Here is a 15704-nt window from a genome sequence, read left to right as displayed (position 1 = left end):
AAAAAAATATAGTGTATAGGGGGAAAGGGTGGGAAGGGTAAAGGGTAGGAAAGGCAAGGGTCCCAAACTAAATAATTGTCCAGGAAACTGATATGAGAACAGATCAGACTCACATTATTCGGAACTAGTTTCCAAAAGGAAAGCAGTTCATGCTCTGATTCTGTCCTATACTTTTCTGATAAAAATTATTTGTATAGGTCATTATCATAACCTTTGTGAATTAGCATTTGGTGAAAGAGATAATATATATTGAAGAGAACTATGAAGAAATTAAGACAAATATGTTCAAAAGCCATTACTGTTAGTTTTCCTTGTTTCCTCCTCCACACTAATAAGAATTATTTTACTGTGCTATGAAGCTGTTCTAATTTCTCCAAATTCCTATGTAAATGTTGGCAATAAAACCAAATAGAATAAGGTACCAAAATACTGATCTAGCAACATCGAAACCTTTGCATGTTTATGCTTCCCACCTCCAGTAAAGACCACAAATATTTGACAAAGACACTAGATTGCATTCATATTAAGTTCCCAATTGAACATTTAAATAAGTATTTATACTTTGAAGCTCATTAAAAAAGAGTCTAAAAGAAGAATTATGATATTAAAATTAAACTGAAAAACTATAACAATTTTTTTTAAATTTTTTTAGTTGTAGATGAACACACAGTATCTTTATTTATTTTTATGTGTTGCTAAGGATTGAACCCAATGCCTCACACATGCAAAGCATGTGCTCTACCACTGAGCTACAGTCCCAGCTCTATAATCATTTTTTCACATTAGACTAATATGAAAAGTGATCATGAATAATCCTCAAATTTAAATTGTACTTTTATTTTCTTGCTGTGCTCCATTCATAAATACACATATGAAATTATTACCACCTTTAGCCACAAACACAAACACAAATGATCCTACAAAGGCCATTCTCTGCCATCTAAGGAGTAACCCAAGGTTATGTAGCATTTCCTATACTCGAGCCATTCCTTGTTGGTTATATCATTGCTGTTGTATCTTTTTAAATCTAAAATTTTATTAATTATAAAACTTGGTATAATCATTAAAAGAAAAGAAATACGTCTTAAAAGTCGGTCTCATTTGAAAATTCCTGTGTTAGCTTTCTGTCACTATTACACAAGACCTGAGAAAATTAAGTTGTAAGAAGGAAGGGTTTATTTTGGCTCATGGTTTCAGAGGTTTCAGTCCATGGATGCTTGACCATGTTGCAATGGACCTATGGCCACAAAGAATATCATGGTATGGTGTGTGTGGGAGGAGGTTACTCACCTCATGGCAGCCAAGAAGCAAAGGTGTGGGGTGTGGGGGATGTTAAGGTCCTAAAATCCTCTTCAAGGTCATGTACCCAGTGACCTAATTTCCTTCCAGTAGAAACCACCTCCTAAAATGTTCCACACCTCCCAATAGTGCCAGTGTGGCAACCAAGCACTTAATGCATAGGCCTTTGGGGAATAAGCCAGATTCAAACTATAGCAGTCCTGCATAAAGATGACACATTAAAGCTGCCATTACATAGGAAATAAGAAATAAAACCACCAAATCAAAAGTTAATTTTTATAACTTAAGCTTTATAATAGCTAGAAAAAAAACATGGGAATTAAAACCATATAAGTATTAAAACCTAAAGTTATTTTTCACACAGATTTGGAGTCTGAATCCATACTACTAATGGACTGCAAAAAATTTACAAGAAGACAATTTAAATTAAGGTAGTCTGAAGTTATACTGCCACTAGATGACCAAAAGAAGCTAACACATACCAGTTAACGTAGAACTACCTCAACTTATCAGCAATAGTAAGATATCATTAATTGTACAACAATTCCTAACTTCAAATATTCTTAAATATGGAATGCTCTAAAAGTAATAATGAAATAGCAAAATTAATACTGAAATAGCTTATAGTAATTTTCAAAATTAACAAGAATAATAAAATGAAAATATACATAGAAACAAACCAAAAGAGACTCCGGATCTCAACATTAAGGGCTTTCAAAAGAAAAATTAAAAGTTCCAGCTATGGAATTTTGCTTTATTATTCATAATAAGCTAAAAACATCCCTTTCTTAAGGAACACTTAAAGTAAGATGCAAAGTTTGAAAGTACTTCTTTGCTTTAATTTATGTCAGTAAAATTATATAACTTTACAGGCTATAAAGTCTGAGGATGATAATTTCTAACACTGTTTAAAGAGATCAAACTAACTGAAAAGTTGAAGATTTTAAACTGCAATTAAAAAGGAAATTTAAAACATAATGCCATTTTCTCTGAAGTCAAACATACAGAAATGTGTACACTGAATAAATACACAAATTACTGCTGCATTTTACCAAAAGATTAAAAATAACAGGTGAATTTTTGGGTGCCCTTCAATATTTTCCAGGCCCAAAGTCAAATTGCTGCATCTTTGATAGATTCAAAAGAGTGTACTTTTACTCAAGTACTAATACTTGAGTTAATTAATTACAATCTAACTAAAAAGCTCCAACAGACCTCACACAGCATTCAAAGCATAGCTTGAAAACTAACCCTTCCTGCCTTTTCTTTAAACTGGCTCTGAAGATGAAATCAATAAATTGTCAATTAATAACATACTTGCTTTGCTTTAATAACTTTTCAGTAATTTACTATTACCCATTTTTTTTACTAATGAATATATATATATATATATATATATATATATATATATATTTTTTTTTTTTTTACTAATGTTCTGGGATTTCAAATAAAATACCTCTTGGATGGGAAAACTCAGCTGCAGAGTTTTCTGCTGCCAATAAGAGAAACTGGCTGATGATCCTCCCACACTAAACTCTGTAGGTGTAAGCAATCAACCAGTGAAAGTTTAATTTGTTCCGCCAATGGCACAGAAAACTACCTCAATTTGTTCACTAAATAAATCTGAACATTAGTACCTTGCATATGGTTAGGGCTCTGGTTGAACTAGGTTATTTATAAGCAAAAAAAAAAAAAAAAGCATAGTAAGTAGTATCATTAAAATGAACATAACTAAGATCCCACTACTAGAGATGTGATGTTCCTGCCCACTCGCGCTCTCTAGCTCGCGCGCTCTCTCTCTCTCTCTCTCTCTCCCTCTATAGAGACTACACAATATTCAAATAGGAATATATTTGTGATCTGCTTACTCAGATTCTTGGCATCTTACTCTCAGGGAAAAATACCATAACTGATAAATGTATCCTATCCTCATAATTCCATGGTCTCTCATGGGATAAAAGACAGATCCCTGTTTTCAAACACGTAATTGACTTCAAGGACTGGTCCAAATGAGATATTCTTAAATTACTTCAATGAAGCCATTTCATATTTAAAAAAACAAATGTGCCAAATATGGGGAATATGAGAAGTTTCACATTTCTAGTCATCTGATAAAGCAAAAATGTAAATATCATTCACAGAATAAACAATTAAGAATTAAAAAGTGATGCTATAACTATATACATAGGCAATGTACATGTATACATAAATATTCATTCGCAAATGAAAATATATGAGTTCTTTTATGTGTAGGAGTGATGAAAAGAAGGTATTTTTTCACAAATCACTAGTGCTAATAAAATAGACAAGACCAAACAGGAACACCAATGTGGTAAACAACTAAAAGAAAGATATCTGACAAATGTCAAATGGATAGAAGCTTAGATATTAGTTCATTTTCTTATGTTTGATTAAAGACATGTTTAATATCTTTAATTAAAGACATGTTTACCATGTAACTATTATAAAAAATATTGTTTTTAAGTCATTTATTAACTCAAGAAATTTCTAACAGAACATCCATATACCTAAGAGTGAATATCAGATTTTCAGAGATAAATAAGAAATAGTCCCTGAACTTGAACTGCTCATAATTTAATGGGAGACAATGAAAAAAATTAATTATCTTAGTTGATAAATACTTTAATAAATATATTCAATAATAGTTACAGAATGCAGAGAAGCAAATGTGAGGGACACTTAACCTGTATTGGTAAGCGAATTCAATAAGTTAATTTTCAATGGATGTAGGCTTGAGTTGAATATAATGGAAAGAAAAAAATTAAAAAAAAACATGGAGCTTTCTACAGTGTAAAAATCATATGTATTAATGAAAGTGGTAAGGGAGAATGGTATGATCACGAAATTTAAAATAGTCCACATAGTGGGGGGATGGTACACCCAGGAAAATGCCACACTATATAAGTATAGAGTTGTCCTGCTAAGAAGTCTGAGCTTTTTCCAAAAATCAACAAGGGAGACATTAAAGAATATTTTTAAAAGATTGGCAAGACCATATATGTCTCACAGAAAAGTTTTATAGAAAAGACTAAGAATTTGTTGCCTAGCTACTCCGGAAAATTGGAAAAGGAGAAGAAAAATGTAAAACATTCCCTAAGTTAATGACTGGATTGACTGGGTTAATAATACTACCTTTTATTGTATAAAGAAAATAGGTAAATAAGTTTCTTCCCAAGCCAAGCCATAATCAGTGCTATAGAGTAACAAGAAACATACTCTAAAGCTTCTCTTTATGTGGGGCTGTGCACAAGGATTCTGAAGCTGCTTCAAAATCTTGTTACTCCTGGAATTTAACTTTGTGATACAACTGCCTTTAAATATTCAAAGCATTATTCATTCTAAAGGCCACTGAATATTTTTAATGGAGGTATCACAAGAGAGAAAGTTAAAGTTAAAGCACTATGAATCAGAGGGTCTGTACACCTTAGAAGTGTTCTTGGGTCCCAGCATCACTTTTACAAAAATGATGTCTTATCCCTTCTCCTTCACTGCTTTTAAACAACCAAGACAAACAGTTTCATCATGTTACTTAGGTATTCAGCATCAAAAAACTAATGTGCTTATCTGAAAAAAAAAAAAAAGTAATCAGACTGGGGAGTCTGGAGCCATAGCCAAAGAAGTCAAGAAATAAGCAGAAAATACAGTATTTTCAACAGCTGGAATGACTGCAGGCTTGGTGCAGAGGAATATCTGGATAACCCTGCTTTCTGAAACTGAGGTCCCCTGCAAACAGCTGAAGTACATAGTTACAGAGAGACACAATCACAATAGAAACCATTTTATTTGACACTATGAGTACTGGTACACTTTATGGAGGAGGGAGTGTCAGTTAATGTGATGAAATCACAAGAAAGAATACATCTGTACTCTAAACCTTTTATTTAAACATAAAACACAAATTTATATTTATTTACTTTGATAAATTCAAGTTCTACTCTACATGAACACCTATAATGAAACATCGACAATTTCTACATTCAACTTCTTTTAAAAAGGTAGGGTAACTTTTTGTTTCATAGGACTGTTCTGAGGATAAAAGAGTACCTAAAAACGGTGCCTGACACTAGGGAGCACTCAGTGAAAGCTAAAATTTTTGTTATGTGCATAGGCTTGGTTTACAAAAAGAAAAACATCTATATATTAAATTATGTGACTCTTTCCGTAAGTCCATGAGGGGCAAGTTATTATGTACCAATATTCTAATCTCCCAGATAAGACTATTTGAGGTACCAAGAAGATAGGAAACACACACAATAAGTCATAGAGCTGAGGCTTGAACCGATTTCCTTAAGAGTTATAGAGTCAGTCTGTCTTTAATATGTAAGTGAAGAAAACAGAAAACTGATAAAGAGGACACAGAAAAATGTATCGTATCTACCAAAAGACATTCTGAACAAAAACACCTAGGCTGAAAAGGACAAAGCAGTAAAGATCTGGAAACCTGAAAATATAACAAGGGCACATATTAAGCTGGTCAAAAACTCATTTGAGGGCTGGGGGTTGTGGCTCAGAGGTACAGTAATCGACTTGCAAGTGTGAGACCCTGGATTCGATCCTTAGCACCACATGAAAATAAATAAGTGAAATAAAGGTATTGTGTCCAACTACAACTAAAAAATATATATATTTTAAAAAAAACCTCATTTGAGATATAGCAAAACCTTGAAGCTACTACACATTGAGTTAAGAAATGTCTTAAGCAGATTCAGAGAATCATTTGTTAAGTATATAAAAGAAAGCAAAACCAATCTACCAGACATTACAATATTATAGTTGCATATTGTTTATTTACAAAGTGTTCTGACAAATATATTTTTAAACATACAAAAATATCTTTTAAAAGTCATAAAATTATTTAGAATAAGTGACTTTCTTGTCATCAAAGAGAAAATTCATGCTTAATGTGTGCTATTCAAAAGAAATACAAGAAACAGAGCAGTCTAGGTACTGTTTGCAAACTAGAGATAAGAGAGCGGGTCAGCAATCTGTATACGGGGTAAAAATGGGAGTTCATAACCCACTTGAATCAATCTGTGAAATATGGTATATTAAGAACTTTGTAATGTTTTGAACAACCAACAATAAAATAATTAAAAAAAAAAAAAGAGAGAGCGGGTCCTACACCAGGGATACTAACCAACATGCTGGAGAGAGCCTCCTAAGATATTCATTCTCATTCTCTCAACAATTGGATACTAGCAATGAAAATTATTTAAATTTTGTTAATTACAAATTTGTTTTTAAAGAAAAAACTATAAATTTACGACAGTAGAACAATGAACAACTAAAATATAAATTCACATTAAATGTGGAATCATTCTTCTGGTGAAAAAAATAAAACTTGTGGGAACAAGAAATATTTGCTCAAAAACTGTTCTAACTACTTTATACATACAATTTTACTTAAGCCCCACAAAACCTTAAGCGATCTTTTTTTTTTCTTTTTTTAATGAAGAAAGTAAAAACACTGACAGAATAATTTCCTTTGGACTGAGCAGCATAGGGATTCAAACCCACATCCGGCTAACTCCAAATGCTGTATTCTTTACCATTACAAACATTTTTACAAAGCAGAGGTGCTAATTTTTTATTGGTTCTTTTTAGTTGTACATGATAGTAGAATCCATTTTGACATAATTATACAAGCATGGAATACATTCTTATTCTAATTCAGTTCTCCAAACCTCCTCTTCCCCTCCTCTCCTACATCCCCTATACCTTTCTCTCTACTGATCTAACATTTATCCAGTTTTCTTTCTTTTTAATTAATTTCTTGTGGATGTACATGATGGTGAGGTTCACTATGGTATATTCATATATATACATAGGAAAGTTATGTCAAATTCAATCCACTGTCTTCCCTTTTCCCATCACTTCTCCCTTTCCTTCATTCCCCTTTGTCCAATCCACTGAATTCTAATCCAACACCCTGTTATTGTGAGGTAACTTACACATATCAGGGAAATATCTGATCTTTGATTTGGGGAGATAGATCATTTCATTTAACATGATAGCCTCCAGACACATCCATTTACTAGCAAATGTCAAACTCATTCTTCTTTATGGCTAAGTAATCCTCTAGAGTGTGTGCGTGTGTGTGTGTGTGTGTGTGTGTGTGTGTGTGTGTGTGTGTGTTTGAGTGATATAAACCACATTTTCTTTATCCATTCCTCTGGTGAAGGGCACCTAGGTTGACTCCATAGCTTAGCTATTGTGAATTGAGCTGCTATAAACATTAATGTGGCTGTGTTACTATATGATGCTGTTTTTAAGTCCTTTGGGTATAAACTGAGGAGTGGGGTAGCTGGGTCAAACTGGTTCCATTCCAAGTTTTCTGAGGAATCTCCATACTGCTTTCCATAGTGGCTGCGACAATTTGCAGCACCACCAAAAATGTATGAGTGTACACTTTTTCCCCACATCCACACCAATATTTATTGTTGCTTATATTCTTGATAATTGTCATTTATTCTGTGAAGAAGAAATATGAATGGTAAACATTCATATTTATATTCATAATATAAATATGAATGGTAAACTGGGTTTAGTTTCTTTGCCCATTTAATGATTGAGTTATTTGGTTTTTTGGTGTTAAGTTTTTTTTTGAGTTCTTTTATATCCTGGAGATTAATGCCCCAAGGAGCAGGTGGCAAGCATTTTCTCCCATTTTATAGGCTCTCTCTTCATGCTCTTAATTATTTCTTTAGCTATGAAGAAGATTTATAATTTGATACTATCCAATTTATTGATTTTTAAATTTTACTTCTTGCACTTTAGGAGTCTTGTTAACAAAGTCAATTACTGAGCTGATATGTTGGAGTGTTGGGCCCACATTTTCTAATAGCAGGTGCAGGTTTTCTGGTGTAATTACGACGTCTTTGATCTACCTAGAGTTTTGTACAGAGTGAGAGATAGGGGATAAATCTCATTCTAATATTTATGGATTCCCAGTTTTCAAAGTAGAGGTGAAATTTTGTGAGCAGCTTGCAGTTGTTCCTTATCTCTGTGTTGAATCTTTACATTCATTATCTTGAAAATGAAAAACAAATCTTATAAAGGAGTACTATTGTTTTATAAATTTTGTATATGTGAAAATGAGCCTTGGGGAGGTTGCAGGAAGTCACACAGACAGTTAAAGCAGATTGGCATTTGAAAACAAGTTTGCCTGATTCCAAAATCCAAACTCTTTCTCCCAAATCGTTCTAGATCAATGAAACTGAAGAAATGATAACTTTGAGTGTAAAGCTGATGCATTAAGACCTACCTGAATTTATAAAAATAGAAAAATTTAAAGGTATTTTTAACAAAATCTTAATGGCAAGGATTTTACTATCCAAATAAGAACATATCTATACAACATCTTAGAACTTTCCTAAGAGACAAAAATGTGTTAATTAGGACATAAAAAAGACACTCACTTTAATTCTATGAAAGCTAGCCACTTGTTGCTTATAATGCTAGCATTATAAATTTTTTAATTAATTGTTTACTGCTAAGCATCTGAAAATACTGGAAATGATTATCAAGAACAAAATAATGCACCAAATTATGCCTTTAATAATTTATTAAATTAGGAATGTTCACAGGATGAATTCAACAAAATTGTTCACAATAGCACTTTTTAAATATTAGTGAGAAATGAGACAATTCCTAATATCCATCAGTAATGTATTTACCCAGTAATATTAATTATGTTAATTTTAATGAAAACATACAAGGATGCTAAAATGGCATTGTATTTAAGATTGAAAAACCTATTTTGGGAATGGAAAAAACAGTTTTTAAAACACTGCTGAATGACAAAGCAGGTATAGAAGAGAATGTATGGGTATGAAAGCACTTGTGTACAATTTTATATTTATCTTTAAATTGAAATTATCTAAAAGGAATTTCACTTAAATATTAACAATAGCTACTCTCTAGATCATTTCAGATGAGTGCTAATATTTATTAATATTTTTCACTTGAAATTTTGTATTAACTATTTATCATCATAATAAGGTATTTTATTTTGTAAATAAAAATTATAAAAAGAATGAATCAGCATAAGATTTTACATATTACTCAATAGCAAAGTGTAATGGCTAATTAGAATTGTCAACTTGATTGGATTAAGAGATGCTGAAGATCAAGGAGCTTACACATGTGTCACTGAGGGTATGTCTAGGAATGATTGGCATGTGGGATAGCCAACTGAAATGGAGATCATCCCTAAGTGTGGGCAGCACCATCCAATAGAATGATGATTTGGATGGAATAAAAGAGGGAAGAACAATGAAGCAGCAGCAGATGCAAGCTTCATTCTTCTTGAAGGGGTTCTTGATTGCTCCAATTGTCTGAGGATATCAGACACTCACTACTTCACTCTTCCAAGTGGATTCTCCAGAAGCGTTCAGTCTCAGACTAGCGTAGCACCACTGATCCCTCTTTGTTCTGGGGCTTCAGCGTCCTGGACTGCACAACTGCTAGTTCTTCCAGCTCTCCAGTCTGCAGATAGCCATTGTGGACTATCCAGCTTCCAGTTGTGTAAGCCAACCTAATAAGTCCTCTTTTTAAAATTATATTTCCTTTTGATTCTGTTCCTCTAGAGAACCCTGACTAATACACAGGTAAGTAAAGATATCTGTCATTTAAAGCCTTAGACCCAGTTAATCCATACAATATTTAAAAAAAAAAACCACTCTTATTTTAATAACAGCTGAAAAATTTTCCTAATTTTCCAAAAATTAGTGTCACAAACATGGATATGAGGGTCAGTACTTTAGGTTACAGGGTTGGCATTAAAAGAAAAAAAAAAATGAAGTTCCAGTAACTGATGGAAACCAGTCCATAGGTCCAATATACAACACAGAAAAGGGTGCCTAAAAGGAAATAATTGTCAAATCAAATCTTTCCAGTGTGTTTTCAAAAGATATAAAGACATAAAAGAAATTCCAAATTAACTGTCCATTAGAATTTCAGGTCAATAAACATAAATAAACCCCATAAAAATTATTATTTTTATTAATTTTATAATTTTTAGCACTTAGTCTCACTTGCAGTTTGGTTTAAAAATGTATTTCCCATGATTACAAGAAATTGATTTACAAAGATCATCCTCCCTGTATAGACACATAAAAAAGTAATACTGAAATTACTGTTTATCATTGCTATAATTCCTTCATGCTGCTATTCAAAAAATTGAAACTGAATATCTAAAAATAATAGAAACTTATTTCTCACAGCTCTGGAAGAAAGACATCCAAGATCAAAGTGTACACAGGTTTAAATCTGGTAACAGCCCAGTCTCTGTCTCCAAGATGGCACACTGAACACTTTGTTCCTAAAGGTGACAGGGGAAAATGGCAATCCTACTTTATAAGGTCTTGAATCCCATTCATGAGGACTGTCCCTCATGACTTAATCGTCCCTTAAGACTGTTACCTTATAATATTATCACAATGGCAGTTAATGAGAATTTGGGGGGACACATTCAGACAATTGCAGTCACCTTTCTAGCATATATGTTAATATGCTTTGACACTATTTGCAGATAAACTTTTGTTTAGCTTTAAAAACAAAGCCTTAACTATACAAAAAAATTTTTATTTTAATCAACATTCAGCACAGGTTTTCATTTCATATACTAGAGGAAAAAATGTCATCTTGTATAATACTAGAAATACTAGTAATTATAGTAATGCTATCATTAATTACATAGATATTATTCTTAATTATAAACTTCAAAAATTTATTAAAAATTTATTGCTACTGGGGCTGGGGTTGTGGCTCGGTGGTAGAGCATTTGCCTAGCATGTGTGAGGCACTGGGTTGGATTCTTAGCATCGCTTATAAATAAATAAAATAAAGGTCCATTGATAACTAAAAAATATTTTTAAAAAATTTACGGCTACTAAACTATAAATGTTGTTCAAATCCTTTTCCTTGTACCAAAATGATACCTACTCAAAGTAATATCTAGCTACAGAATGAAGAGACTCACAAAAAAGAGAAGTGAATGAATTCCAAGCCCATTTTTAATATTAATAAATATTTAAATTATATACAATATGTTCTGTTTTTGTTTTTGCCGGACTCGGCAGGTGCTATGCCACTGAACTACATGCCTAATCTCTCAATTTTGAGACATAGCCTCAATAAATAGCCCAGGCTAGCCTCAAACTTTCAATCCTCCTACCCCAGCCTCCCAAGTAGCTGAGACTATAGGCATGTACGTGGCATTCTGACCCTTTTATCTAAACATTACATATGGCCACTTGATCTTGAATATTCTTTCAAATTTAGAACAGCTCCTCTGATAAAAAAAAAAATCCACTACTTGCCACTTTATTAACACATTTCAAAATATACTTCTTTCACTACCTTTCTACCATGCAGACTATTTCTAGCATAGTATTAATGTACACATAAAGCTATTATATAAACTAAAAATTATATTTGTGATGTTAACTTTTGATAAATCTCCATAACTGTTTTCCAAGGTTCAGTTATTATATATATCTATAAAATCTTAGCTTAACTCATCTGAATATATAATCAACCTAAGCTACATCAATAGATGAGCAGATAGACAGAATGAAATACTCTTCAGCCATAAAAAATAAAATCCTCTCATTTCGACATCATGGATGAATGTGCAGGATGTTAAGTGAAATGAGCCAAGTAAAACAAAACAAAAGCAAATACCCCTTGATCTCACTCACTTGTGGAATCTAAAAAAAAATAAAAAATAAATGATCTACTAGAAATAAGAAAACAGAAAAGTGATTACCAGATTTGGGGGAGGGCAAACAGGCAGGGGGCATGCAGGGAGGTTAGTCAACACATACAAAGTTATAATAAGATAGAGAAAAATACATTGTACTGTTCTATTCTAGGTTGACTATGGCAAATAATAATGTGTTAAATATTTCACACAATATCTAGAAGAGAGGATTATAAACATTATCACTGCTAACAAATGATAAATGTTTGAAGTAATATGCTAATTACTCTAACTTGATAGTTATTAAATGTATAAATATATGAAAATAACACAATGTACCCCATAAACGGGTACAATTTGTATGAATCAAAAATAAAAATAAATGTGATTATCAATCTCATTTTTAATAAAACACTTTAAACACATAAATTTAAGAGGGAAAAAAAACACTGACCAAACACTATCAATGTTGCCACCTCCAGCCACATACCTTCCTTCATTCTGATCAATATTATCATAAACCAATTTTTGTGAGAATAGCAACTTTACTTCCATCTTTCAGAAAGTCATTCCAAAAAATAGCAATAACAATAAACAAATTCATTTGGTTTATTTCATAGAAGATTAGCATTATGCAATAGACAATCTACCCAACAATATTCAGTGTTTGGTTTTGCAACAATTTAATAGACTAAGAAATGATAAAAGTGAGATCAAGTGATTTAAACAAAGACTCAGTTCCAGAATTGCAATTCAAGAGTAACAACCTTAAAACATAAGATGCATTTCTTCCTTCCTATAACGTAAATTTTTCTTAGCTATGCTGTATCACTTCATATTTCTAAAAATTCTCTTTGAATCTCCTATCATAAAGATAATAAAATGAAAATAAACAAAAAGCACAAATAGTTGTTTTGTGCATTTGTAAGTAGCTGGGATTCAATAAGTCTTTTCTAAAGCCTGTGCTTTAGAAAAATTGCCAAAGTTTGCACACACAAAGGGCTATAAGAGACAAATATTCCACAGAACTGCAGTCTATGGAAGATATTATTTGACCCACAGAGACAAACACATTTCAGATTTCATTTAAAATTAACAAGTTGATTCTATGATTACATCTAAATAATTTTATATTTTTAGTGATGTGAGTGTATGTAATAAACAAGTGAAACATCTAGGTCTATGTGTTTAATCTCATACATCTTAAGTGTCTAATATCTAAACATGATCTTTTAAGCTACAAACTTCAGAGACTTACTTCAGAGGCTATAATCATTAAAAGTAATGGACAAAGCTGGTCAGCAATTAAATTGATCATGTTTCCCTGAAGGCCAAAAATCTAGTAGATGACAAGAGAGCTGAACATTTCCCACATGTAAGGAGTGAAGGCTTTCAACATTTGGATGCATGCAGGCATCTTATTTCCCAGGATTTCAAAATCCACATGCAGGCTGCTGTTCAGCTCTTTTGAGTGAGTAATTCAAGCAGGGCATGACTGCTTCTTGTATTAACTTGATAAAGATGTTTCACTCCAAATGCATCAACAATTGTGTTAAGTCATCCCTTTCACAAGCTCACTGAAAGTTTACTTAGGCAATGCTTTAACAACCAGTACAGTTTAAAAAAAAAAAAAAAAAAAAAAGCTCTAATCACCCATACATTTATTTTTCTAAGACTAAAAATCAAGCTCTATTTAATAATTAACTTCAAGCCAAACCACAAAAAATAAATATAATCTAATAATCCCAATATTATTTTTTAATTTTAAACATTTGTCTTAGAAAACAAAAGCAGCAATAAGTATTTCAAATATTTTATATTTTCAATAATTTTAACATTGAAAAACTTCAGAAAAGATATTCTAACTACACTTACATGAAAATATGAAAATATTTTAAGAGTTAAACATGTTTTGATTTTTCCCTTTAACACTATCTTACCATAAATATGTACCAAGCACTTTTCAGCAGCAATTATACAGTTTATAATTTTATAAAAATACGATCTTAACTAATAATAATTACCATTTAAAACAAAATAAGAAAACTGAAAGTATTTTTAACACAAAATAAGAATTTCTAGTTCATGTGCAACTTTTTGATTATGTAAGATTTAAATATCAATTTATCTTTGACAGACCTTTCCCAAGATCATTCATCTTCCTTTCCTCCATTCAAATTAATCTCTTCCGTTTTCATAATATAAGTCGAGTTTGATCAGGGCCCTATATTAAATACCTTTTTGTACCAACCTCTAGCAGTGTCTTCCATGCAGCTGGCAACCAATAAATAAAACTAAATCAAGTTCAATAAAACTGAAATAATGTATTACTAAGGTATGAATTTCTATACAACCTGTGCTCCTTGGTGCAATGCAAAAGAATATAAGTTCTGGAGTCAGGCTCTTGGGTTCTATTATAATTGCTTAGCACAATATCTGGCACAAAGAAAGAACTAGAAAAATACTAATGTTATTATTACTAAGGTTTGAATGTCCCCTTGAAAACTTAATGTTGAAATTTAATTGCCACTTGCATGGTAGCACAAAACTGCAATCCCAGTGACTCAGAAATCTGAGGCAGGGGAATGTTGAAGACCAGCCTCAGCAAATTAGTGAGACTCTGCCTCAAAAGCAAAAAATAAAAAGGGGACTGGGGCTGTAGCTCAGTGGCAGAGTGCTTGCCTAGCACATGTAAGGCACTGGATTTGATCCTCACACCACACAAAAATTAACAAATGAAATAATAGTCTAAAAATAAAATAAAATAGTTATCCATACACAACTCAAAAAAATAAATAAATAAAAAGGAAGGAAGAATGAACAAACCTTAATTGCCACAGTAATAATACTGAGAAATAGGACCTGTAAGAGGGCTCTTCCCTCATGAATAGATTAATGCCTGATAAACAAAATGAGTTCACTTCAGTTTTCTCTCATGTATACCTGTTTTCTCCCACCCTGTGACGCCTTCCACCATGTTATGAAGTAGCAAGAAGGCCCTTCCCAGATGCACCCCCTTGTTTTAAGACTTGCCAGCCTCTTAAACAATGAGCCAAATAAACCCCCATTGTTTATAACTTACACAGGCTATGGTATTCTATTATAACAGGAAAAAAACAAAAAAGTTAAACTAGCTGTTTCTACTATTCTAAATAAATCCTGGTTCTCATTCTCTTATTTATTGTCTTACTGAAAGATACTCTTCTATCTACCTAGCTTCCCTAAACCAGTTAGTAGGTGCTTGCTTTCCCTATTATGCCATTTCCCTTGGTCACCGTTTAGTTATTTCCACCACATTTCTATTCAAAATATGTATAATTCTTTCCATTAGCATTACCATTTTTTTCATTGCAACATTCACCTTTTTACTCTCTCTCCTCTATACTTGTTGCTTAAGTTTGTTTCAAAAGTGTAAATATGATACAGCCTTTTGATTTTTCCCTTTAGCACTCAGTCCAAACCCTTTAAAATGACTTTCAGAGCCTCTTATAACCAAAGGGGGCTTATTTATCTAAACAGTCTGAACTCTTACCATTGTTTCTACTTACTCTAAGCTCTGCTTACACAGGAGCTGTTTGGTTTCCCCAGGTCTGACCAAGTGTTTCTCATCCAGTTCATAATGGAAGGCTCATCTTGGCCATGACATATTCCAGGAATCCTTTTCTAAGTCACAAAGACT

At 32.3% G+C, this 15704-nt stretch overlaps 1 protein-coding gene across 11 annotated transcripts in view; it reads right to left on the bottom strand.

Annotated features, from left to right (window-relative positions):
• VPS13B (vacuolar protein sorting 13 homolog B) overlaps positions 1-15704 on the bottom strand; it is a 753213-nt gene that overhangs the window by 483037 nt on the left and 254472 nt on the right. The window contains exon 21 of one of the 11 annotated variants that reach the window (XM_081265603.1): positions 9021-9914. The exons of the other annotated variants lie outside the window; for them this stretch is intronic. The gene's annotated coding sequence lies outside the window, so the exon portion shown is untranslated. Of the gene's footprint in view, positions 1-9020; positions 9915-15704 lie in introns of those variants that run through there. 11 annotated transcript variants of the gene reach the window in all.

This window comes from Spermophilus citellus (assembly GCF_964194105.1).
Source record: "Spermophilus citellus genome assembly, chromosome: 14".
Taxonomy (NCBI): Eukaryota; Metazoa; Chordata; class Mammalia; order Rodentia; family Sciuridae; genus Spermophilus; species Spermophilus citellus.
The sequence above is the reverse complement of the archived record's forward strand: the minus strand, read 5'-3'. Positions and strand labels throughout refer to the sequence as shown.